The sequence below is a fragment of the Felis catus genome, chromosome A1 (genome assembly GCF_018350175.1).
Source record: "Felis catus isolate Fca126 chromosome A1, F.catus_Fca126_mat1.0, whole genome shotgun sequence".
In the NCBI taxonomy this organism is placed as follows: Eukaryota; Metazoa; Chordata; class Mammalia; order Carnivora; family Felidae; genus Felis; species Felis catus.
The window spans coordinates 193,893,225-193,918,280 of record NC_058368.1 but is presented as its reverse complement, the minus strand read 5'-3'; positions in this window follow the sequence as shown (position 1 = coordinate 193,918,280).

Here is a 25,056-nt window from a genome sequence, read left to right as displayed (position 1 = left end):
CACACTTTCTCACAACTTTGACTTTGGGCTCAGTCATGTGATTTGCCTGACTCCTCAAAAGTGGTCATGTGCCAGTTCCTGGTGAAGGCTTTAAGAGATATCCTGTGGCCTTAGACCAGACCCACGACCTCCTGCTCTCTGCCATGAGAACAGCATGTTTCTCCCTCAGTCTGAGATGTACATGAGAAGACATGTAGAACCTGGCAGTAGAAAAGGTTACATAATTTATGTCCCATAAATTGAAAACTGAAAATCTAGGGCCCCTTGTTCACAAATGAATAATTTTAAGATAGTGGCAACAGAACATTCAATCAAAGGTGGGACTTTTCTTAGCGTCAGACCCTATATGGCTGTGCAGATTGCACATCCTTGAAGCCAGCTCTGCTTGGCAGAGCTCCAGTTGAACTCAAGTTTTGATGTTGTCACTAACATTTTGGAGTGCTTGCTGTAGCAGATGCTAATAGAGCAGACACCTAAAATGAGTAAGAGTGCTTGTTACTGTGTCAAAGTCTTGGCCCCATCCCAGATAGGCAGCAGCTACTCAGTTTCTGCCAGTTGTTACCCTGCCAACATGCACCCCCAGTGCCGCCAATCTCCTTATTTTTCAATACTAGGTGGAAATCCACATTTCATGTGAAACAGCTCCATTTTTTAAGGATAGGTAACTTAACTTTTAAGATATTATACCGGGAAAATAAAATATGTCTGTTGTCTAAATCTTGCTCTGTCATTAAACAGTGTGATTTATTTTCTGGTATTGTTTGTCAATATAAACAAAAGGTGACTCAAAATTAGAAGAAGTTGAACAGACCACTGTATTACACTCTCCCAGTTTAAAAATGGGTTCCTCAGAAGCCAGGATAGGAGGAGCAGATCATCATCTAAAATGCCACACAGGTAAGTAGTTTCATCCCCTGAATTCTGAACATAAGATGAAGGAGGCTTTCAAGGAATTGAAGAAAGACTGGGAGAACATAATAAAAGTTGTTATTCAAATAAGAATAAAGTAAGAGAACTCACTATTCCAACAAGTAAGGTAAGTCTAGCACACTCATGTACACACACACACACACACACACACACACACACACACATTAAATCCTTTCATTTAAAAGGATTCAAATGAAACTTCGCTTGAATTTTACTTTGGTAAAGATTCTCAATTTTACTTGCCATAATGTTCTTAATAGAAAAAAAAATATATGGTGATTTTAGTATACTCTATCCTATGGATTAAGAATTAAAGTGATACATGTAAAATTTTTAGCACTTTACTTTCCACATAGTAAGCTTAGCTATTATTTTTATACTTACAACAGGGATTCCACCTGACTTTCCTTACCATTGTACATCTAACCCCTAGAACAGTGCTTATCATAGAGTAGTTAATGAATATTTGTTGGATAAAAAATTTAATTATTATTTCCAATAAGCATTCATTGAGATCTCACCAGCCCTTGTGAAAAATGCAGAGATAGCTAAGTTGAATCTGTGGCAAATATTATTTCATCTACTGAATATAAATTCAATATATTCAAATATGCTTGATTCTCTTTAATAGAGCCATTTCCTCCCTGATTGCTAACAGAACTCCAATTTTATTCAGCAGTCAGGCAGATGGCAGTGTGCTCAGCAAAGATGGGCCCCTCCCCCAACCCCAGGGGATACATTTTGACTGATCTAAACTTAAATTGATCTAAACCAATGGTGATAATACCATTCTCCTTTGCCAGGCACTGATTTGGAGCAAGCATGTGAACCAGCTCGGGCTAATGAGACACAGAGGAATTCTAATGGAGAACTTCTGGGAAATATTTTCTTTCTAGATAAAAACAGGCTGGTAGAGGGAAAAGACCTGCTTCTCCCCTTCCCTCCTTAAAGGTTGACCTCTGAGGAGGTGCTGTTTGCAGCTGTGGCAGCCATCTTGCATTCACGAGGAGAAAACCAACAGAGTCAGAAAAAAAAAAATTCCAGTCTCAGAATTATTAGGCAGTAAAATTAAGCAGTTCTGGAACTCTGTTAACTCCGAAATTCTGTTAAAAGAGATATTTTACTGCGTAGGTCAATTTTAGTTGAGTATTCTGGTATTTTTCCAAACTCAAAGCATACTAATTATATAATAATCTCTACCTTGCTAAAGCTCAGACTCTAGAGAATGAAGATATGAACAAAAAATTTTATTGAACCAAGTATGCAATGTCAATTGTCACAAGATGGAGAAAGTTCAAATGTTATGGAAGTTCAAGGGCAGGTACAGACACTTCCAGTTATTGTCTGTCTGTGGTGGGGAAGGGGTAGAGGGACAGGGTCAGATGAAAGGATCAGGAAAGACTTTGAGCCTGAGAGATAGCTTTTGAAATGAAATCTGAATGATGAGTAAAAGTTTAATAGGCAAAAATGATGCCCTTGTTGTCGGTAGATAATACATCAGAAGCAAGATGTAAAGATAATAAAATTTAAGTCTTATGAAATAAATTCATGGGTGACAAAGATGTAATGGATTACTAAGGAATGCAATAGTATTTTTTTAAATGAACAGAAACTAGCTGTCCAAAGGGATAATTTACCTCATCAAGTAGAATCACAGGAGATACTCACACTGAAAAAGCATGACCTTCCTTCATAGATACGATAATTCTTGCTCATCAGAATTAATTATAAAAACTTGGGAGCTCTACAACTCTGGAAGTATATTTAACATTTGGGGTTGACATCAACTGATGTCCAACAGTGTCTCCACACAAGAGGCAGATGTAGGAATGAGCAGTCTATGGGTCTGATTAGAAATTATATAGGTAATTATAGGCTTTCCTATAGTTCTAATTGACAGCCCTGGGTGAGAAAGGCAGAAAAGTAGTAATGGTGGGTCTGGGTCTTCTCTACTGGCTCTTAAGCTTACTCCTAAATCATGGATGATTTTAAAATGTGTATCATAAATAAGTAACCGACTTCATGACAGTTATGAGTGACAGATGGTTAAGTATTATTGGCCTCTATTGGCATCAGGGCACAGTGAGTAAGATACTGTGTTTGGAATTAAAATGGCCCAGATTTCAATCATGGCTCTGCCTCTTACAAGCCATATAGCTTCTGACAAGTTACTTAACTTCCCTCAGTGAATTTATTCGACTCAAGAGTGGAGATAATGCTAATGTAGCTTCTCTACATAAGGTGAACGAAGCAATGATGTGTACATAAACATCAAGGGCAGTGATTGACCTCCAGTAAATATTTCCAAACTCAAAGAACTGTGGGAATGGTGGGAGAAAAGAATGGTCTGGATTCATGAAGATATCAGAATAAAGTTTTGTTTGGGAATGAAGGGGCAAAGGACATCTACTGAAACCTAAAAACACCCAACAACAACAACAACAACAACAAAACAAGAAATAATCATTTATTTTCCAGATAAAAATTACAATTATCCAGCATTGAAAATAGAACAGTACACAAACAGTACACAAACCCAGAAGGCTTAAAAAATCTGTCATTGAAGACAATGATAATGCAGAAGAGAGAAAGGAGGAAAAAAGAGGAGGACAGCTGGCATTTCTTGAGCACATATGGGTCAGGCACAATGATAAAACAATGTATGTACAAAGTATGCAACAACTACCCTCTGGGGTAATCACTATTAGTGCCCACATTTTACAAATGAAGGCAAATTAGGCTGAGAAAGTAAGCTCTCCCCACCCTTACTGAATAAACTGTGATTCATAACCGACCACACAGCCGCTCCCTTGTTACGTGATCACAGATAGAATGACACCTGTGTTCTCTGTCACCAACTCCCAGACAGTGTCCCTTCCAGCTATAACATTCTGTGATTCTATATATTTTAAGAGGTTCCTTTGCTACAACTGCAGCTTCAGGTGCCAGATATTTTTTAATCTCTACAGAAACAGACTGAAAGGAAAATATGTATATAAACACACTTTCCTTTTCAAATTTAGTCACTTGTGTTATGCTTACAAATTGTATCCGTTTATTATTTTAAGCACAAACTAAACCAAACCTCCAAAACCAGGCAAAGAGTAACAGCACTGATGTGCACTAAGAAAATTTGTAAACCAAGGTCTCTCTGTGGGTGGTTAAATTGCTATTTAAATACCATTTAGCAGTAGGCAGCCCAAGGTGGAGGGGGGTTGGGGACATAGGAGAATGTAGAAGAGACAAGTCCTTTTCCCCTCCCTATGAAAACAAACTTTTGTGCTGCATTTACTAATATGATTATTTATTTAGGCAGTAGAGATGGAGACATTTATGAAAAGACCTAATAGATTTGGGTGTTTACTTGTAGAATCATTTTATTTCATATGTATGGTACATCAGATATTAAAATAGGCTTTAGAGTTTGACGCAGGTTTGAATCTGAGCTGTGTGGCTTGCACCTGTAAAATGAGGAGAATCCTAGTACCCAGGTCTCAGGGTAGAAGTGGAGATTGAATGAGATAACCTATGTAATGGGCCCACTAGATAGTGAGGACTCCATAAATATTACCTGTTAGAAAGGGGAGATGAATGAATCAAGGTTCCTAAAACAAACAGGCAAACACACACATACAACTGTAAGAAGAAGAGAGTGGACTGAGTTCTAGAAGCAAGAGCTCCAAAACTGCAACTCACACTGTGATTTTGACACAGCCAAGTCTATCCTCCTGGATGTGCAGAGAGAGAAGACGGAAGCATGGCCTAGAGTTAGGATGTTCTGGGAGGAAATGATGGAAGTAGGGTAGTGCCAACAATGAGGTCCACAGGGATGAGTCAAACAGAGCTTCACTGGTTAGGAGCCACCCATGGAAAGGTTTGTGAGAAAAGCATTTCAGATAGAGAGGGCAGCAAATGCAAAGGCCCGGAGGCAGGATTAAACGTGGCGATTTTCTAAGAAGAAGAAGGTAGTGGGGTTCCATAAGTGAGGAGGCACCATGTGTCCTGTCATGAGATGAGGTCTAGAGGAGGGCAGGGGTCAATCATACGCAGGTTACAGGAGGAGAAAACTTGTTGAAGGTCATTGGAATTGTAAAACATGGGAATGGCCCGATGTGGTTTATATTTCAAATGCATGCTCTGACTGATAGGTGGAGAATAGACTGGGGTGGGGGGCAACAGTATGATGAGAGAGAAAAGCTTAGGAGACCATTAATCATAGTTCTTGTGAAAGATTATAGAGGCCTACACCAGATGGCCACAGGGAGGAGAGGTGAACAGTTCCTGCGTATATAATGTAGGTTATGCTGAAAAACTTGATGCTTTTGACAAGATGCAGGAAGAAAGGAGAAGAATCAAGATGGAAATCTAGTCATTCGAATTGAACAATAGGGTAAGTTATGACGCTCTTTACCGAAAAAACGAAGCAAGTGTCCTAGGGGGAGTCAAGAGTCTTCCCTTTCGTAGGTTGCATTTTGCCTTCAAGATTCTGCCAGAGTTCCAACTGGAAATGGATGTCAAGAAGGCAACTGGATGGACAGGTGTTGGAAAGTATAAAGTTGGGAGTCAGCACGTGGGTAGGTCAAGCCACAAGTTCAGGTGAAATCGTGTAGATAGAGACAGACAAAAGTGGAGAAAACCTAGGAAAAGACATGTGCAGGAACACCCATGTAACACCAATGTAACTGCCAGAGACCAAAGCAAGCTTGCTTCCCTCCCTCCATGTTCCATGAATATTTTTTTTACTTTATCTTTGCTCCTCCCAGACCTACCTCCCCAAAACATTGCTTTCTGGACTTCGCAAACTAAAAATCCAAGGATGCTTTAGGGGCAGGCATGAAACTGGCAGATACCAACACACAGTGATCTTTCCTGCCTCAACTCCCTTACCACTGAGGACGGCATAGCATGCCAATCAATCAAGTAGGAGATGCCCTGACTGCACTCCATCAGCCTCTTATTTATTCCTTAAATTCTCACATTTCCACCTGAGAGATACCATGACAAAGGGAGGGGGAGTAGAAACAGACATTTTCAGTGAAGGTAAGTGATGTGTACCCATCTAGTAACAGCTCTGAGAACAGAAAACACTTTGTCCTTTCTGTGTCCTTTTTTTCTGCCATACTGTCAAAGGGGATCACATGTGCTCTGTTTTTTTGCCCTGTGAAATACCAACTCTGCAAAGTCAGGGATCAAAGACATTAGCAGGCCAGGAGACCACACTGAGACCTTGAATAAGTCACTTAACCTCTCTACACTTCTGTTTCCTCAAGTGTAGTACAAGCAGCATACTCTCTCTCTTTACCACACAGGACTGCATGGACGTAAGAATTGATATTCAAGGTGAAAAAGTGTTTTGGACACAAACCTATGCAGAAAGGGATGCACAGCCACCATTCAAGTACAGGGTCCTTACAAGTCCAGAGTAGCATTTCATTCAACTGGCAAGTATTAGATTTAGAAGACTCTTTTTCCAGGGGAAAGCTCACCAAATTGTTAAATTATTTGGTGAAACTAAGAGCTTTATTAAGTCCAAGCTCATCAATATTTACCAGATTGTTCTAAGCTTTAGTCCAGATGTTAAATTTTCCCTTTCCAATTCCCCAAAGATATTTAGAGGGCCTTCCTGCTTAGGGTTTCATTCTTATTTTAATACTTTCATTGACCTGAGGAATTCTCAGAAGCTGGGGGAGAGGATTATAAACTATCCACACTAAACCTTCTTAAAAAAAAAAAAAAAAATATGCTCAGGGAGGTGATGCGTCTTGCCCAAGTTAATCCTTTCAACTACCTTCCCACCCCATCACCACTCTCTCTCATTCCCTTTCCTTCTCTGTAGTCTTTTTTTTTTTTTTTTTTTTTTTTTTTTATCCACAAAACCATACCTAAAAGAGAAAAGTTCCTCAGAATTTTAGGATATCAAATTTGGAAGGGAACTTAGCAGTTAAAAAAAAAAAAAAAAAAACTACAACATACACACTTAACATGAGTTTCCCCTCCTTTTCAGGTTTCTCTCCTTCTGGTTTGCACTTAACAAAAAAATCTTCTCTTCTGAATCCCCTTTACAGAGCAAGTGTCTTTGGCAGTGCTAGTAATTTTCAAACTTTATGGATTCAAGACCATATTATACTCTTAAAAATTATTGTAGACTCCAAATCGCTTTTGTTTGTGTGGATTATATCCAAAGGTCAATATTAGGAATTAAAACAGAATTACTTATACATTAATTCATTTAAAATTATATTCAATTTGTTATATGCCAATATAAAATTACTTGAAAAACTGCTTCCAAAATGAAGAATTTTACTGAATGCATCAGTTACATTTTTGGAAGACTCTTCACTGTTTGGCTTAAGAAAAATAGTTGTATTCTTTTATTTGTTCCAATAGGTTATTTTGATTAAAATGCATAAATAAAATCTCATCTCACAAACAGATGTAGTTATTAAAGGGAAGAATATCTTAATAGCCTTTTCAAGGTAGTCATGAATATTCTTTAATCCTACACTAAAACTCAATAATAGGTCATTTTTAGGGGTTATTGCAATGTTAAATATAAAACCATATTAATAAAATTTGGTACTTCATTTTATTAAAAGCCATTGATCATATTGTAGTTTGAATTATATTTTACCCACCCATGATTTTGTAACATCATGTATTTGGAAAATTATGTTTATCTGACTGAGGCAAATCTTGTGATTGTTGACACAATTTGTTACAAAATAGAAAAAAATCATTTGTTTATATTACCCCCAATCTCATCAGAACAGTCTGAATGCAAGGAAACTGTCAAGCTCACTGCAGAGGCAGATGTAAGTTTTCGAAAATTCTACATTTTGTTTCAAGTTCAAGATTTTAACATTGGCAACCAATGTCATCAAGTTGTTTCCTCAAAGTGACAAGCTCATTTTGTTCATTTTTTAGCAAATGTCAACCAAATACCTTAGTTTGCATAACCATGGTTTGTCATTTTTTTCCCCACTTGAATGGAGTTCCGTGAAAAAGCTACTAGTCTGGCTTGTAGTTCAAACAACAAGGATTTTTTCTGAGACAACCATCATGGTGCTCTACATACAATCCCAACCCCATCACACAAAATACCAAAAAGATGTGTACTCAAGGTCTAGATTAAATAATATTAATTTTTACTGCTTCATGAAGGACATTCCTGGGTGAAACCAGCTTTGTTTTTTTTTTTTTTTTAAACATTGCAGGTAAGTGTTAGTGAGGAATGCAAAGAGTCCTAATATGGTTTGGAGCCATTGCCTTGACTTGTGTGCTAAGGTACATAGCAGGTGATGCTTTTGCATCACCAGTCAAAACTAACATGGTTAAAAAAGAAAAGAAAAGAAAAGAAAAAGAAACAACATCAACAATGTCCTGGTGTTATTACAAACCACACTTTGAGAACTACTGGGCTACGTACACTGTGATACAGATCGTGGTAGCAAAATGCTGCCGTCCTTAAGAATGCAGAGAGCCCCATGGAGAGGAGAGGATTCTAATAGAGATTTTCAAGGACCAAGGTACACACTCTTGTGTGATCTTTCAAAGTGGCACTTTTTATTTTGGGGTCATGGAAGAGGAACAAATACATGTATAAGAAGAAGATATTCTTCCTCAATTCCCCTACTCAGAGAGCTGAGACACTCAAATATCCCTCTACACAAAGGCCTGCTATCTACTGTCTTCTCCCCCAAGGGATAGATTTTCAATTAACAGGGCTGGATAATCACCTCCACTAAAACCAGGTCTTCTGTGTATCTTCCTACACACCAGGCACTGTTTTAGACACCCAGGGCATCATCTTCCTTGCACCTCCCAACAAATCTACCCTGTAGAAAATGGTTTATTCTTGACTTATAGGACAGCTCAGGAAGGTTCGGTAACTTGCCTAAAGCTATACTATTGGACAAGGGCAGAACCTGGATTCATTCCCGGGCATTCTGACTCCACAGTCCACTTTATCATAAGCTGGAGCCATCCTTCCAAACATAATTCTCTGGCTGATTTGTCACTGGAATCTGGAGACAATCCCATCCAATGGGAGAAATCAATCTCCTCTGGACCATTGTAGAGGAAAAATGATATGACCTGCTATTTTTAATAGCTTCAGAGAAAGAGAAGTTCCTGAATTAGCATAAAAATGAAGTCCTTGGTAATTGCATACTAAAAGATTTTATGCCCAAATCTTCCTATGGGCTCCTTCTCATTCTGTTATTGATGTTACTCCTTTTCTATTAGAAAATAAAAGCAGACTCACTCTTGGAGTGAGGCACAGCCAAAGAAGGACATGTAGCTCACCCAAATCCTAGCACTGTGACAATTTTAGTGCACTCTTCACACAAATGTACACTCCAAGCCTGTCACCTTGGAAGTACTTCATTGTCTAACCATACTGATGACCCACAATTCTCCCTCAGCTCCAAGCCTGAGCACATGCTGTTCCCCAGACTGGAATAGATTTCTTTCTGTCCCCATGGTGGTTATGCCCTGCCTACTGCTTAGTTTTAAGCTTAGATATCCTGTCCTCCAGGACAGGACAGGAAACGCTCACTAACCCAGGTTGGAGCAAGGTGGCCCTTCTTGTGTTCTGTCACGGGACTCTGTACTTAATGTCACCTAGGCAAGATTGTCACTTCATACTTGCTTCTCTAGATCTAACTGTAGACCAGAAACTCCAGGAGGGCAAAATGGGTACTGTCCTCATTGATAGCACCAGAATCTGGTTTACATGGGAGTTCTGAGAGGGAGGAAGGAAATAATGGAGCAAAGATAGCAGACAAGCTCCCAAACCCCACCTTCCCCCAAGGGAAAAAAAAAATGTGCTCATGCTTTTAAACAGCCTCTGTTAATGTGGAATGCCTGCTTCCAACCTTTCTGAATATTTCTGAAGGGGCATGAAGGCATGGTGAGGTCTGTGTCCTTATACCATCTAGTGAGGTGACACCAGACACAGATGCTGCATTTTAAACTCTCCATTTAAGTATATATGACATAATTATTTTGTCCATTTGTTTATTTCTCTTAGCATTTCTGGGGAGAAAGTCATGTTCCTATTTATTCTTTTGAACGCAGAGTGGCTACCACATCAGGTGACATACGTAGGCCCTATATAAAGATGCTCTGAGGTGAATTAGCAGATCCACCAGGTGAATGGGGGGTGGTGGGGTTCAGAGACTGCAGACAGCAGGGTCTCCATAATAAGAACAAGCACTGCCAGCATCAAGGAATCTCACCAACCAACCAAGAAAGAGGAAGGTCTTCTGCAAAGTGACACAATAGCAAGCCAGACCATGTCATACGACCACGTGGTATGATGATCTCATGGGCTTAAAGTTTCCTTAAGTGCTTTCTATATGCCAACTACTATAAAAAGGATTTACATAAATTATATATTTATTCAGATTTACAGAAGCAATAGCTGAAGATTACATGGCTAATTAGGCTGCAGAACAGAACTTCAGACCCTTGTCTGTCTTCACAGACAACGGCTTAAGTCTACACAACAATGCCTCCTTGCCTGTTCTTGCTACTGCTCTGTGCCGTGGTGGTCTACTCCTCAGTTGAACAGGAGCCTCTGCAGAATCTGGAAGGCTATGTGAAATCACCTGCTGTGACACATCGTAATTCCAAGTCAGGTCTATCTGTCTGATTTTTGTCACATCTACTTGACCCTGTTAGATCAGATATTTCTCTCTATGGTTTCAGGTTTCCAGGAATACGTTCTCAGAAATTGGGAGAAAATAAAAAGGGGTTTACTTGGAGCAGACTTTCCTCTGGCTCCATTTTATCTCTTCATTCTTAGCAGATAGGAGGAAGAAATGAGACCCAGGATACATGACATACACACTGAAATGGCTCCATTATCATTGCCGCACACCTGTACTAAGTCCGTTACAACGCAAGATGATCCAAATTTTGTGAGAATTCACATTCACAAAACCACACACACACATCCATGTATAAGAACCTGAAAGGAAATACACTAAAATGTGACCAGTGTTTAACCAGATGGTGGGAGTGAAAGCATTTCTAATTTTCATCTTTATATCTTCCTATTTTCTCCTTATTTTCTACAATGAACATGGTACTTTCATAATTGATAAAAACAAAGCATTAAATACCACTTCCAAAAATCACACTGGACTGAGAAGAGCTAGATCTAAGTCCTTACCCTTGTTTCTGCTGTTAGTGAATTTTGGAGCAAAGCACTTAATTCTCTAAGAGTCATCAACTGTAAAATGACAGTGTTGATTCCTAACAGCCTCGAGAGAATTGTTGAAAGGATTAGAGACACATTGCACATCAAAGAACTTGTTAAACTATATACAAACCTGTGACATTCTTGTTATGTAACAGGGAAGGTTATTACTTGGGAGCAAAAATAATTTGGGAACTTCCATCTTACTGCTGAGTCTAGCAGAGGTCTGAACAATAGCGTCTCTAAAAATGAGTACTTGAATTCAAAATTTTAAATGATATGACTTCCACCAGGAGGTTACATAATCCTTTCATTACTGTACCTGTTTATTATCAGATGGATGCCCCCAGAGACATTAATGGGTGTAACTATTATTAAGGGAAAGAGGAAGGGGAAAAGGAATACAATGTACTTGGTTAAAACATCCTATTTTTGCCAGATATAAAAATCTCAAGACAGAGAATTAAGTTACAGAGGTGGAATGCCCCCCAAAGGGAAAAATTAGACTCTAAAATGCTTTGTTACGCGTATTTTTATTTTGATTCAAAATGTACATTTTCAGCCTCTTAAGGTGAAAGATTTTAGCAAGAGTAATGAAGCCTGAAAAAAAGCCAAGCACATACATAAAGTTGGGTAGGAAGGGTAAAGGAGATGGTAAACACAAAAATAATAATAATAGTAATAATAATAATATATAATATATATAAAGCATTTATAAAAAAGCATTTTCATTACCCCAACTGTTTCCGTAGGGACTACATGAAGAATTTTCTATTTTTTTCCTAAGAACAATGGACAGACAATGGAAGGGATTTCCGCAGGGGAATGAGAAGATCAAATTTAATTTAAGTGAGAAATAAGCACAATTAACATTGGCCTTCAAAAAAGCTAAAGGTCATTGTTCAGAAAAATGTAGTGACCAGAAGAAAGGAGGTTACGATTGTCCCCCATTCTATGCTCATCCAGTTCCAATCGGAAGATGTGTTTGTTTCCAGGAGGGGAGGCCTCTGGGGCACCAGGATATGTGCGGGTTCACTAGAATGTTCACTCTGGTTAGAGGCTTAGATCCCATGTCCTATCACAGACACTTAAACAGAGATATTTCCTAAGGAAGACAGTGCATGGGAAACACAACCATTAACTTCTAACATTTGAAGGGCTGTCCAGACTTCTGTTGTGTCAGAGGACAGACACGATGCCCCGAAATATAATGCATGCATGTTGTTGCTTCCATGGGTCTATTCCTCCCCAGAAGTCTGGCCCTCAAGGGTAGGACACACCAAGATTGAAGACCCAGCATGAAACACTCTAGGAAAAGACTGAATTTGGAAATATATCTGAAATAGTTTAAACTGAAAACATACTTCTGACCTAGGGAAAGAATTAAGTATTGAAACAAAATCTTTGAATTTTAAGTTATTTGTATGGAGACGATCTCAGAGTTACAGAAATCTAAGACTGCCTGCGTACTTATTGAGGAACTCTTTAACAAAAATGTAAAAGAACTGCAGAAACATCCCTTAAGAAGAACTTCTTTTTTTGTGGTGGATTAAACACACACTAATGTAAGTTCACGACTGCTTTTATTCTTTCAAGCCTTCTCCTGTTAAAACAAAAAAGCTTTTAATAGTACTGGCTTCTGCACAGGAAAAAGGGCATCCTTTATATGCAACACTTAGCAGAAGAAAGGATATATAATTGTTCTTTATATTTTATCAAGTAATAAAGCATTATTTTATCTGTATTATAAATCCCCTTATAGTATTAAAATATGAGGAGACAACAATTAACATTACATCTTCTTAAGATTCTGTGTGTGTGGTGGTAAAATACAAAATTTACATTTTAATAGTTCGGTGGCCTTAAGCATATTCACACCATTGTACCATTACCACGACCTATATCCAGAACCTTTTCATCATCCCAAATTGAAACTCTCTACCCATTCAACAGTAACTTTCTGCTTGCCCCCAGCCCCAGGAAACCACCAGTCTACCTTCTGTCTCCATGAATGTGTCATTCTAGGTATCCTATAGAGGTGGAACTACACACTATTTGTCCTTTTCATCTGGCTTTTTCCACTTAGTATAATGTTTTCAAGGTTCATTCAGGCTGTAGCATGGATCAGAATTTCTTTCTTTTTTTTTTTTTTTTTTTTCAACATTTATTTTTGGGACAGAGAGAGACAGAGCATGAATGGGGGAGGGGCAGAGAGAGAGGGAGACACAGAATCAGAAACAGGCTCCAGGCTCTGAGCCATCAGCCCAGAGCCTGACGCAGGGCTCGAACTCCCGGACCGCGAGATCGTGACCTGGCTGAAGTCGGACGCTTAACCGACTGCGCCACCCAGGCGCCCCAGAATTTCTTTCCTTTATAAGCCTGAATATGATTCCATCTTATGGATAGACCACCTTCCATTTATCCATTGATCTGCTGATGTACTCGGAGTTGCTCCCACTTTTTGGCTATTTTAAATAATGTTACTATCAATACTAGTGTACAAATATCTGTTCAGATTCCTACTTTCACTTCTTGTGGGTATCACGCAGTAATTCTGTATTTAATTTTTGATGAACCACCATATTTGTTTCTACAGCAGCTACACTATTTGACATTCCCATCTGCAATGCACATGAGTTCTCGTTTCTCTGCATCTTCTGCAACACTTATTTTCTGGGTTTTTTCCCCCATAATAACCATCCTAATGGGTGTGAAGTTGTAAGGGTATGACTTTTTATGTATTTTTTTAATTTTTTTAACGTTTTATTTATTTTTGAGACAGAGAGAGACAGAGCATGAACAGGGGAGGGGCAGAGAGAGAGGGACACACAGAATCTGAAACAGGCTCCAGGCTCTGAGCTGTCAGCACAGAGCCCCATGCGGGGCTCCAACTCATGGACCGTGAGATCATGACCTGAGCCGAAGTTGGACGCTTAACTGACCAAGCCACCCAGGCACCCAGGGTATGACTTTTTAAACTGTTGGTAGACATGTGTTTCTAGAAGTCATAGAGTGTCTTGTGTGTAATTACACTAAATTCACATACCAACTTCTCACGGGTATAATTTGTGTTATGTTGAGAATATCCTTCCATGGCAACTGTGATTTTCCAAGTCCTTGTAAAGTCTTTGTCCTTTTGGGATATTCCAAACACTGTGGACTATCAGAATTTTTATTTTATTTTTTTTCTGTAGGTCACCTGGTGGGTCAGAGGCATGAGTTCTAGATACAACTTTTCTACATGAGCAATATGTAATCTTAGACAAATCTATTTTGCTTCCATGAGCCTCAAATTTACAACAGAGGAGCATGGGCCACACAGCTATTCATTCTTTTTACAATAAAAGACAAAACTTAAAATGGCTTTCAAAGCCTTCCATAATCTGTCTGAATTGTGTCTCCAGCCATCACTCCCAACCATTCTCCTCCTTGTTTGCACAGCATGCTACTTGGACCTCTTTTCCATCCTTGATCATGCCTTGGTTCCTCCTACCACGGGACGTTTATGCCACATCTTCTTCCATCTATGCTATTTTCTCTCCTTGGAATTCTTTTGCCCTTTCTGCTTACATATTTAATTCCTACCCATTCTCTAGATGTAAGCTCATAGATTATTTTCTCAAGAAGTCTTCACCACTATTCTCTTCCAGCCTGTTCTACATTCTCATTGAACTGTGCGCCGTTTGTTAGCGTAGATCTGTTTTGGAAATTTGCATTCTTTAATGTGCTTCCCCAATGAATGTGTCTGCTCCCCTAGAGCATCTCTTGTAGCCTCAGGCAGGGCCCAACTTCGAAGGCACTTTTATCAGTTGGAAGACTTTGGTCGCCAGTGGCAGAAAATGCAACCCCAACTTGCTCAAGAAAAAAAGAGTAATTAAAACCTCATGGGCAGGGCTGGCATTAGGAATCTTAAGACAAGAGACAAATTCAAGAGCCATAGTGTCAATGCAAATATCCTTTTGTAAGCTGTGGACACAGGGGTCGTCGTCGGTGTCCAACCTGTGTTAACAGGTTAAGGGCCCTGGAAGCAAATGCCAAGACATAGGAATGAGGTTCCAGGGGCAGCATGCCAGTTCCACAGCTTCATTAGCATTAGTGCGAGCACCATTGCACTTGAGAGCAAATATGAGCCCGACTGTGCAAATGTAAATCACTGGAAAAACACAGAGTTCCTGTGGGGAATTAATGCACGTAGACACAGAAAAGTGAGACCAATTTGCCCCGCAGAGAATCTACTACTTCTCCTTCCTGTGACTTTGTCATTTGCAAGGAGGAAAATATTGCTCCTGCCTTTTAGATAAAGAAAAGGAAACCGCATGTTATTTCATCTCCTGAGTTTTGTATTTTTCCAGTAACTGAAATGGACTTCTAAAAAGTGGAGAATTCAGACTTACAGATTCCTTGATTCTCAGGTTTAGCAGAGACCTCAAAGGGCAACTAGCCCAAGATCTAAGAAACTCCTCTTCTTGGTTCATTCAACACAGTCATTGTCAAGCAACAAAGAGTCTATCCCGCCACAAACCCTTCCAAATTCACACTACACCTACATTTATTGCCAATGAATATTAGTTCTAGGGACCTATTTGCTGTCTTTCCCAATTATTTAACTTTGATTTAAATTAATTTATGCCCATTATGAAGCTGGGAGATAGTCAAGATGTAGATTACAAGCTGAGAAAGGAATGCTGAGATCTTATAATTGATACAGAATGAGTGTCACCTGCAAGTAATTAGGAGTTAGGCTACAACTCTAAATTATTTCCCAATTAACTTTCTTTTCGGAATGTCCTTCCATTTTATCTAAAGAATTCCTGCAAGACTTGTGAAGCATTAAATATTTTGCATCTCTGTTTCACCAAAGATGAGCTAAGAATTCACTAAGTCTCACTGGTTATAGTTGCAGGTTCAGAGGGACAGGAAAATAATCAGTAGAGGGGATGATGGGCAAGGTCTTTTCACTAGATTCTCTGAAGCAGCTAGATTCTACTACGTATCTGGCATTGTGTAAAGTGCTTCAGGTCAACTTCACATCCATTTGGTATTCGCATCAACTCTCTAAAGTAGAGGTTATTATTCCCACTTTACAAATGGGACAAAGGAGTCTCACAGAATTTGGAACCACAATCACATTACTAGTCACTGTCAGACGAGTTTCTGCTTCACTCTCAAGTCTACAATTTTAATATTTGATACAAAGTTTCACACTAGGATAAACAGTTGCTTTTTCAGGGAAAATCTCCCTGTGTTCATATATGGAGCTGCAACCCTGGGCCCAGATCTGCTTCGGAGGCTGTGCAGAAACCAAAAAAGAAATGACTTAAGATAAGTAGATATATTTCCTGTAACATTTTATTTCCATACGCATGCATCGTTTTAAGTAGGAAAAGACTTGTACAAAGATAAGCAAAGCATGGCAATCTACCAGTTTTTGCCACGCTGGCTAGTACCTGTACTTTACTTCTGTTTTAAGCCACTTATTCAAGAGTTTAATCAGCAAATATGACATGTTCTAACAACAACAACAAAAACTATGTTGCATACAGTGAGCCCCATGCACAGCTCCTTGAACCAGAACATCCTCATTCATGTATAATGTTGCCATTCATTCATTCAAAGACCAGGTGCTTGCTACCCTCAAGGCACTGGCCAGCTGTACAACATCAAGACTATCTCTACTACGCTAGGCTCACTGCTCTTCTTCAGCTTTGCCCCCGACAACTTTGCAAGAACCAGTCCTAAGGGAAACCATGAAACCATTTGTTGCACCACCAAGGTGTTTTCCTAGCTACTAAATCACTGTGTGACAAGGAAAATGAAAGGGCAAAAGCAATAGCACATGCTCCCAGATGTTTCAGGGAGGACAGGCTAGTATAAGATAGGCTGTCAGATGTTGTGAGCAAACTGGATGCAGTATGCAAATTAGTATATTAAGTTGATTTACAGATTTATAAACATTTTTAATTCCTAGTTTATGTAACACTAAGAGCCAAGAGTGAAGATGTTTGAGCCAGGTCTGGGCTAAGTGTTTACACTTGCTTTGCCTCACAAGGACCCTATGGATAGGTGTATCACTGTATTTTACAGTCAGCAAATGAGGACACAAAGAGGAAGCTGCCCAAGGCCACTCCAGAGCCTCTGGTAGGAACCACTGTACAACGCTCTGTTTGCCACCAGGTGTTCTACATTGAAGATTGATTATCAGCAGAAACAGAGAAAGAAATGTCATTTTAATAGGATGAACAGAAGCTCAGTACAAATGAGAGTAGGATGCCAATGCGGTCCCTGGGTTACAAAATATCAGCGTTGCCCACCCCACCCCAGAAAAAAATATAGGCTAAGCACCTCCACATGTGGACAGAGGCATGGGACACAGGCGTTGAGCCTTTCAGAGCCTCACTTGCCTCATCTGGGACGGGGAGAAGACGGTTACAACAGCTCCACGTATGTCAAGGAAAGAGCACATAAGAAGTGCCTAGCACAGTACCTGGTAAATCACTTCAGTCCGAATATGAAGGGGTGGATTTTATGATTCTGTCCAGTACCCAAAGGGAGAAGGAATGTGTAGTATACACTGGATAGAAGGCTGCACTAACTCCATTGCTTTTTCTTTCCCATACTGCCACTCTATTCTTATTTAGAATAGCATATCAATGCCCCAAGTAAATCCTATACAAAATCATAGGCTCTAATGGAATGGGCTTTTATCCATAACCCCTGGATTAGATCATCACCAGATTTGTTTTTAGGGTTTTGTTTTCTTTGCTACAACAACACACTGGTTGGGAGACATGATACGTTCCTATCAGAGTACTTCACAATGGTCACAAATCTCTATGGGATATAGAGAAAAAGAAAAGGGCAGGAGGCACATACAGTAGGACCTCCAGGGAGGGAGGAGCATGCGATTTGGGAAAAAGTTCACCAGGTTATTGCAACATGTTCCCCGGGGAGGGGAGTTTATTGGTTTCTAAAAAGTGGTTAGGGACAGTGCTAGTCAATCCCAAACCGTTAGTCACCTGGAGTAAAACTGGGAAAACAATGACAGGATTTAACATAAAATTAAATACAGTACTCTCTTTTAGTCATAATCCTTTTTTTTTGTTTTTTTGAGAGAGAGAGAGAAAGTGAGCAAGTTGGGGAGAAGGGCAGAGAGAGAGACAGAGAGAATCCCAAGCAGGCTCCATGATAAGCATGGTTCCCAACATGAGGTCATGAGCCTCAATCCCACAACCCTGTGATCATGACCTGAGCCAAAATCAAGAGTCCGTAACTCAACCGACTGAGCCACCCAGGGACCCCTAGTATCCTTCATTTTGAGATCACATACTTCCTGTATTTGGTGTGTTAAAATAGCCTTCATCTTATAAAATTCATAGTGATTGTAGATGGTATTAGGTTTTGTTTTAGTTACTAAAACTTTTTTTTTTTTTTTTTTTTTTTTTTTTTTTTATTTATTTTTGGGACAGAGAGGGACAGAGCATGAACGGGGGAGGGGCAGAGAGAGAGAGGGAGACACAGAATCGGAAACAGGCTCCAGGCTCTGAGCCATCAGCCCAGAGCCTGACGCGGGGCTCGAACTCACGGACCGCGAGATCGTGACCTGGCTGAAGTCGGACGCTTAACCGACTGCGCCACCCAGGCGCCCCTAAAACTTTTTATTAAGGGGGAAAATATTGGATGATTCCATGTCAGGGATTTCCTTTCTCTTCATTTTTGAAATTTCACTCTTGCAATCCAAAAACTTGGGAACAATCTAATCCAGTATCTTAACTAAAATAATATATAATCTGTGGATAGAGTGCTAAGTCCCATCCAAATCTAAGTATTATCAGTATTGGCCTCTGAAAGTCGCATTGTTGCAAAATTCTCAACTGTCCTCAATAGACCTATGGCTTGTCAAACAAGTTGATCTAAAAGTTTTTGACCCTACATCTAAGCTCATGGCTTCTTCGTGGCTTATTCCCTCCTAATTACTAACATTCATTCATTTTTAGAGACTAGAATCAGACAAAAGAAAATCAATCACTTCTCTTGGTTACAATTTGAAGTCAATTGACAACAAAAGCTCCAATTCAACCCTCCCATTTATATACAGACACACATAAAATTCAAAAGGAGATAAATATTACACTCATAACATAATTTCCACCATGCATGACATTGACTATGTATAGCCTTGATTCACTCACCACTGGCTGCTCTGTGATCTTGAAGAGCCCTTTCCTACTCAGAGAACTAAAGAATGAGGAAGTCAAAGTAGGTGACTCTTAAGGTCCCACCTTCCTCTGAAGGACCAGAGAAAATGAGCTATCACTTAGCAACTACTCATTGCATTCTTGGCATCACTTAAATGCTTACAATGCAGCATCTCATTCTGTTTTCTTAAATACCTTATCAGGTGGCTACTACTATGGTTACTGACAGCATATATAACAAGAAACTGAATCTCAGACAAGTTACATAAATTTTCAAGACTATAGTTGGCAGTAAGTGGCAGAATCTAGATTTCAACCAAAGCCTTTCTTAACAACTAAACTTGGGAGCCTAAAAATGCTGGTGCGAATGACTTTACCATGTAAGATAAAGAGTTAAATAGTAGAATTAAAGAGATAAAGGGTAGATATTTCCATATCTTAAAAATAGGGATATTAGTTGCCATAAAGCATTTAGTATTGTACCTAATACGATAGTAATTATTCTGTAAGATATTATTCCAAAACATTGTTGTAAAGGTGGATAAGGCTCTTCACCTTGTAGCCAAAGCACATGAAGCAGAGGGAAGGAAAAGAATCAAAATTCCTATCTCCTTTAAAATCCTACTTAAATTCTGCTAAGAGCATCTCTTTGACCTTTTATTGTTCCCATTCTCTCCATCCATGGGCCCAAGTGTTTGAACTCTCAGATCACTTTCTTCTGCTTCTCTTAAGATATTAATCTTATAGCTAATACTCAGCCCATCTTTGAACTCATAGCAGAACTACTGATGTAGTAGGCAGAAGCTTGTCGTTGTAAGTTAAAAAGTGTCCCCCCCAAAAGAGATAGTGAAATCCTAAACCCTGGAACCTGTGAACATGACCTTGTTTGGAAATTGGGTCCTTGCAGATGTAAGTAAGGTGCAAGATGAGGTCATACTGGAGGACGATGGGCCCTGAATCCAGTATAACTTGTGTCCTTATTAAGACGACAAGACACAGAGACACACAGAAGAGACCACCACGGGAAAGACATGGATAGGCTGAAGAAAGATGACCATGTGACCATGGGCAGAGATGTGGAGGTTATGAACTCGAAGCCAAGGAATGCCAAGGATTGGCAACAATGACCAGACACCCAGGAGAGTGAGCAAGATCTTGGATTTCTAGCTTCCAGAACTGTAAGAGTGTACATTTCTGTTTTAGGCCACCCAGTTTGTGCTAGTTGGCTACCATAGCTGTAAGAAACAACTGCACTTGCCGGTGTATTAAAAGACTCTCGAGGGCTGCTAATGGCAGTTTTAAGAGCTGTGAACGCTGTTCCTTCCCTCTCACGGTTGCCCTTCTCCCTTCGCCTGTGACCCAGCTTCGGTAGCAAGTGCACACCATCCTTCCTCAGGGGGATCATTTCCCCTGGGAAGCTTTTGCTGCCATCCAGGAGTGAGGTAGAGGGGAGGATTCTATTCCTTGGCCTGTTGTAAGGGATGGGGTCTGAAGAGAGACTGCTTACCCAGAGGCACACATTCTGAAAGAGACTGCACATTTAACAAGATGAACGAAAACATTCATCATGACTTCTAAAAAAAAAGTCTATTCATAATGTTTAAACCAGTATTCTTCCATTTTTAAATCTATATAGGGTATTCTTGTGATCTTTCTAAACTTAGAAGCCCAAAGTTTATCAAAGCATGCTACCAGTTTCTCCTAAGAACTCCCTCCTTTGTCTATCTTATCTGACTAGTAGCTCCCATGGGGCAAGACAGATTTGGTGTCCTTCTCTCCAATTCCCCAATACCTGGCACACAATAAGTACTTAAAAATAAATGAAAAGACTGAACAAAAGCATAAGGGACTAAGATTCTGTATGGCAACTATCAGAGAAAAAAGTGATTCCAGTGGAAATATCAGAGAGAATTGTTTTCTAGAAAAATAAAAGTTGATAATGCTAGAAATAGCTTCGCAAAACCAACAGGTTACAATCAGCTTTTTAGATCACGCAACTCCTAGGGAAACCCAGAAGCTGAAGCTCTGTGCCCTGTTCCCAAATACCACTCTTCCCCGCCCCTTCTTAGGCCAGAGGGATCAAGAAGGAACATATTTAGCCTGCAGAAGCACCCCGAGGTAAGGCTTTAAGTGGGCCATATGAGCTGACACTTTATATTTGCAAAATAAAAGTGTGAGTCCTCTGATTCTACTAACACAGTTGAAAACTGGCCTTGAGGTAGAGAGAGAAGCAGAAGGAGAGGCCATGGCCTATTTTCAAGGCACAGAGTGAGTTTCCAAACTGGGCGCTAAATGAGGTAGAGAGACACACACCGTTTCTGGAATGAGGCCTTTACGCTTTGTTCTTCCCTCTTCTGAGCTACTCCTTCCCCACCTTCAATTTTACTTTATTTTTTTATGTTTATTTACTTTTGAGAAAGAGAGAGCATGAGAAAGCAGGGGAGGGTCAGAGAGGGAGAGACAGAATCCCAAGCAGGCTCCCCCTTGATGACACAGGGCTCGAACTCTCGAAACTTGAGAACATGACTCCTGACTTGAGCTGAGGTCAAGCCTCTGACGTTTAACCTACAGAGCCACCCAGGCCCCCCCAACCTTCAATTTTAAAAAGCCACCCAGCTGTTGAGATGTAAACACTAAACTAGGAAAGCAGTTTAGGAGCCCAGACTCTTTAGGATGTATGTGTGGAATAGGTTTGTAAATGCTGGTAAAAAAAAAAAAAAAAGTCTGATTCAGGCAGTTAAGAAACTGCCTCTCCTGCTGGCCTTGTCTCTTCTAGGAAAGGATATAGCTGTGGGTGACCTTTTGCGAAAGCAGTGCCTTCTGCTTGTCCCCATTAAGTGTGCTGAGACAGGTGGAGAGGATGAATGTGATAACATCTCAGTTTTTGTAACCAACAGAAGATATTCCAGCAAGGTTCTTAGATGTGACCTGAATTAGAGTGTGCAGACAGAGAAACCCAAAGCAAGCAGACCAGTCAAGCAACACATTTAATGTAACACGTAAAGACCAGTAGGTCTTAACTGTAATGTGCCAATCAGTTGGAGATCTCGTTAAAATTCAGATTCTAATTTAGTAAATCCTGGGTGGTGACAGAGAGCCTGCATTTGCAGCAAGTTCCCAGATGTTGGTCTGTAGATGACATAACAGGGAGCTGGGAAGCAAACTCATTTGCAGGAGGCTCCATTCCTGCCTTTTCTTTCACTAAAGGTACATTGTTATTTCCACGTTTCATCTATTCAGAAATGCAACTTTTTCTACCCTTTAATACCCCTGAAATTTGCAATCCATAAGGCTCTATAGTTGCCCTCAACCAAGCCAGTCTTGAGCTATCCCAAAGTTATCATTGCCTGGGCATGTGGAAACATCAAGAGGTCAGCAGCTTAGAAGACAATCCTGAAGGCAAGAGGGAGACACTGTTTGAACCAGGAGGCAGCAAATGGGGTGGGCGGGGGTGGAGCAGAGGTAAACTGATGTTCTCTCTATATTCCTGAAGCGGTCCTTGCAAGTAGGGCCGCTCTACAGAGTTGCAAAGCCATCTCAGAGACCACAACGCACGGCTTTTATTCAGGTACATATGCTTTAAAAACACTCCACCTCAATTGCTCTTAACGGCAGAGGGGAGGATTTTGTGTGGTAAAAATTTGGTACACCACCAGCCTGGCTTGGCTGACGGAGATTATAAAGCACCAGTAATGATAGAGTTAAAGGTGAGTCATAACAGTTTAATTCTGAGTGTCAAGCTTTAGGAATAGCTTATTCATTTGTTTTGAAATGCACAAAAGTAGTACAGGATAAAAATGTCTCTAAATAAGTCTAAAGTAGATGTAATGATATAGATGAATATTCTAAATAATGAGAGCAGTGTGTCACCATGTAATTGGCAGATTATTTTCTTCCTTATATATATGAAGCAGTGGTGCATTTTACGATCCACAGCATCTTAGATTCGATTAACTGTAGTTTTAAAAACAAAATTATTGTTTGTTGAATCCTCATCATGTACAGACAAGATGCCAAAGAGACAATTCTCAGATAAATCTTCAGACAGGTGAACTTCTTATTCCCTACATGGTAAGGTTCCGATACATTCATTTTAAATAGTTTCTTGTTGTTTTGTTTTTTTTTCTATTTTATAGAAGACTGAGGCATCGTAAGAGTTACTTTTTTGTTCAAGGTCAGGCTGCTAACTTCAGCCCTTACTTGCTGAATAAGCCATACAACACTTCCTCACAATAGGTCTCAATTAGGCATCTATCCACCTGCCACCCTCTAGGGACCTTTGAAGACTTGTGTTTTATGTTGCAGAGGAATGGGGTATCATATTTGGTCATCACAAGGGCTCAGGAGTGATTCTGGAATTTAATAAGCCTGGCAGGACTCAAAACAACCTCAGTGCTTCATGCAGTCCTGCAAGGTCGAAAGGTTCTTTCCAGAAGGCAAACGGCATCCCTAGGCATAAGCACTCAAAAAAGTATCTTTGACACAAAAAAAGTATCTTGTAAAATCTTTAGTAGTGTTGTCCCAATTCACTGCTCCCAAGTTTCAATATGTTTTTACTTAATTCTCTGACAAAGAAAAACCTCCCTTTGCATCTAAATACGCTTGCTCTGTAAACTGTGATTATAGGACTAGCGGATTATAGGACAAAATTGCTAAGGTTGCAAATCTTTAGTTTCTTTAATATATTAAGATAGACTCCATTACAGTCAAATCTTCACTCTAACATGGTCAATGAGCCCTTAGGAGCCCAACTGATGTTTCAGACAAATATTACAGGAGAACACAAAACAATTCATTGTGAACCAGATGAAGGTCATAATGATGAAGGTCCTCCCAGTCTGTGCATCCTTGAAAGTTCTATTTCCACATATGTATTTTGCCACTATCACGGTTATCTTCCCACATCACTGAAGTACTTATCTGGAACTTACTACCTGCCAAGCACTATGCTCAGAGCTTTACATGGAATTTTTAAAAACGTTTTTTAATGTTTTTTATTCTGTTTTTATTTTTGAGAGGTAGAGAGACAGAGTGTGAGTGAGGGCGGGGCAGAGAGAGAAGGAGACACAGAATCTGAAGCAGGTTCCAGGCTCTGAGCTGTCAGCAGAGCCCGACATGGGGCTCAAACTCCCATACCATGAGATCATGACCTGAGCTGAAGTCGGACACTTAACCAACTGAGCCATCCAGGTGCCCTACATGGATTTTTTAATGCCTTAATGCAGCCCTATGAGTTACCCCTACTTCACAAATGGACTAAACTGAGCCTTTGAGAAGTGAGGGCCTTCTTCCGTGGCTTGTGGCAATCAAGTGGCAGAGTAGGAATACCAACCCGGGCAGTGTATGTCCGAGTCCCCCCGGTTCATCACTATGCAGAATTATGGCTTTCATTGACATCAAGACTCCCCACCCTCATTGCCCACAGAACAAAGTTCTGTGTTGGTAGTTTAACAACCTACCACAATGTGGTCCCCCATACTCTTCCCAACCTCATTATGTCTCCCACCTCTTTAAATGCCCCAGTGTTTGATGTTGCCTTCAACTTCACCTTTGGTCAGGTGCACCCATCAACAGGACAATATCTTTTCAACCCTCTACCATCTCAGTAAGGGTCCTAACAAAAGAACCATTCTAGTGTGAAGCCTGCCCTAACCGCTCCTGTGCTATGCAACAGTCCTAAATGGACTACTCCACTTTCTGCATTCTCTAAGAATTCCCATCTCTACT